We start from the raw sequence: 3,164 nt of genomic DNA, 5'->3' as shown, positions 1-3,164 counted from the left end.
AATAAAATATGGCATAAACAATACATATGTTGTATGCTATTATAGTCAGCATCTACAGAATAAATAAAAGATGAAAGACAAAGAGGATGAAATAGAAAGGAAAAGTTAATAAATACATTTAAAATATTATGATTTTAGTTACATTTAAATGTTTTGGATATTTATAATGTTATAATCCGTGAAATAAAAATGGCAGTCTTTACCAAAACCTTATGGGAAGGTCTCACTATTATTTTCAGTTTACATGAAGAACTTGCGCCTGGGAGAAATTAGTAGGGCCTAGATTACATAGTTCTTTATTAATGGTGGTGCAAATTCATCAGGCTCAAAGTCTTAATCATTATCCCCTGAAATAGGTATTGTCCCTCCACAAGTACACACAAAATTATCATCCTCATTATTAAAAGATGTGGATGTAGAAGCCTGCAAGCATTCACAGCTTGGCCAAATTCACAAATCTAGGAAACAGTGCTCCTGGGATTCAAAGCAGAAAGCTGATCAACTCCATTTTATTCCTTTCATCCCCGCCACAGTCCAAAACTTAAGCAATGCCACTAGTGGGGGATCAGAATGCTTTAAATATTAGTTACTCAGCAGATATTATGATTTGAGATGGAAAAGACTTTCAGAAATGTGGATATCTAAACATTTCATTACTGACATGTAGGTAGAAGATACCACAATTTCTAAAGCTGTTGACAACCCCCTTAAAGTCTACTCCTTCCTAATGAAAGTGGTCTAGGTACAATCATGTGCTATAGAAAAATACGTTGGCCCAGAAGTGGTGGGCAAGGAACCATCCAGTCACTAACTCCCCATCTATGAACTGCTTGCTACAGCTATTTTATTATGTCTTAGTATATCTCTGCCTTCCATTTAGGGTTAAAGTTTAATGTTTGTCCTTCATAATAACAGTTCAAATGAAGGGCTTGCTTCTTATTTTCTTTAAAAGCTAATACATGCTTGCTGCCTATTTAAAGAAAGAGATAATATTTTAACAACACTGGTATTAATAAGTAACCACTCTTAACCAGCAGTTACATTTTAAAAATGGAAACAGACCCATGAGAACTGCTATGAATTTGCTTTAATCAGACCTCCTTGTACCTTCGCAATGAGCCATCAGATAATGTGGGGTTCTCCGGGCCAAAGTCTGAGTTCATGGTGTAGAAATAAAGTCAAGCTCCGAAGGAAGTGGTTAGCTATTCAAATTCTTGTATTTAAAGCTTGCACTTGACGTCCCACAGACCAATCCAAATAAGCAGCTCAGACTCTCTGTTATTCAGGACCAGGGATGAATGCTAAATAGATGGAGGATTCTTGTCAAGTGATTGGGTTATGACAGCATCCCATGCAGAGGCTGGGACTACTAGGAGAGCTTCAAAGATTCTAGAGAAAGGACTACAGCAAAGGCCATGTCATGGCTGGTGTCTAGATGTCCCCTCAAAGCCTCATGCAGTCACAGGGTAGGCTTCCAGAGTTTTGAATGATTTGTGGTCCAATGCTGGGATTACAGGGGTGAGTGACACACCTGCCCTGGAGCAGGTAGCCTGTATAAAATATAAGGAAAGAAAAGAAGCTTCTTACTCTTACTTCTGCTCCCCGCCCCCACCGTTGTTGCTTCTTCAGTTTTCCACTGCCATAAATTATTGCCTTTTGCTAAGTTCCAGCCTGCCTTGGAGCCAGCCAAGTACGGACTGAAACCAAACTCGTTCCTTCCTTAATCTTGGGTGTCAGGTATTTCATGTCAGTAATGAAAGAAAAGTAACCAAGACAGCCAAATATCCTGTAGTACTGAAAATGATATGACCTGTATCTATATAATAAAAACATGATTACAAAGAGGTTTAATCAGAAAATTTTAAAGTGTTCTTAGATAAAAATATGATCACCATAATACAAAATGCCAAAGGGGACAGGATAAAATATGTTCATACACACAACCTCCAATGTAGTCATTGAAAAGTCCAGTTTAAAACAGTTAAAGAAAAACAAAACTGGGATGTTTTTAAGAAGTATTTTTGAGACATATTTGGATTTTTAGAAATAAAGTACTGAAAGTATTAAAAAGAAATACTTTTCTGAATTCAAAGGTTAATTAAACAACAACAACAACAACACTAAGGGCTTCTAGAAAAACGAAATGAATTTATTAAGAGAAACATACATGTTGAATTTACTGTAGAAAAAACTAACCTAAGAATTCACTGAAGAGGGCTTCCTGTCATTCATATACTTGGCTGCTGGGTCCTGCTCCTTGTATTTTACGCGCAACCTGGCCAAAAGGCAGCCGGGGCCGCTAGGATGAAGCTTGTGAGATTTTTGATGAAACTGAGTCATGAAACTGTCACCACTGAATTGAAGAATGGAACAATGACAGGCATACACGTCAGCATAAGCACACCTCTCAGAGCTGTGAAGATGACCCTGGAGAACAGAAAGCCAGTGCAGCTGGAAACACTGAGCTTTGGAGGGAATTAACAATCACTATTTCATTCTGCCTGACAGCTTGCCTCTGGATGCACTACTGGTGGATGTCGAACCTAAGGTGAAATCTAGGAAGAGGGAAGCTGCGGCAGGAAGAGGACGAGGCCGAGGTCCAGGAAAAGGATGTGGCTGCAGAGGAGGACCAGGGCATCCCAGGCGATGATACCTCCCAAGATGACCGGTGCAGAAGGGACTGGAGGGATTTTTGGCACAGGTTTTGTGTGTCAGTTTTTAATAAATGTAATTGTGGGACAGACTTGTCTGTTAACTATTACCAAGTTTAAATTTTAGTAGTTTTTGCTGTGTTTGTTGTATTTGTGAAATTAATAGTACCAGTAAATTAGAAAAAGAAACCATTCAATGAACAAGTGTGGACTGGGACATAGCTCAGAAAGCAGTGAAGAAATAGGGCAGTGACACGGTGCCTGCCTGGCAAGTACAAGGTCCTTAGTTTGATTCCTGATATGCAGAGAGAGAGAGAGAGAGAGAGAGAGAGAGAGAGAGAGAGAGAGAGAAAGCCTGCCTTTGTGGTTCTAAAAAGAATACTGAAAACCTTGAGGCCTTCCCAAGCTAAATCAGCCTTCACACACAAAGACAAATCAGGCACTTCTCCAGTTGTTCAGGGGCTCAGGAAATATATCAACAAATATGTCATTTCTGCAAGAGAGTTGCTCAAT

At 39.2% G+C, this 3,164-nt stretch overlaps 1 pseudogene; it reads left to right on the top strand.

Moving 5' to 3' along the window:
• Positions 1–2,304: 2,304 nt before the first annotated feature.
• On the top strand, positions 2,305–2,650 carry LOC111815573 (annotated as a pseudogene).
• Positions 2,651–3,164: the final 514 nt, after the last annotated feature.

Source organism: Octodon degus, unplaced genomic scaffold (assembly GCF_000260255.1).
Source record: "Octodon degus isolate 3935 unplaced genomic scaffold, OctDeg1.0 scaffold00002, whole genome shotgun sequence".
In the NCBI taxonomy this organism is placed as follows: Eukaryota; Metazoa; Chordata; class Mammalia; order Rodentia; family Octodontidae; genus Octodon; species Octodon degus.
The sequence above is the reverse complement of the archived record's forward strand: the minus strand, read 5'-3'. Positions and strand labels throughout refer to the sequence as shown.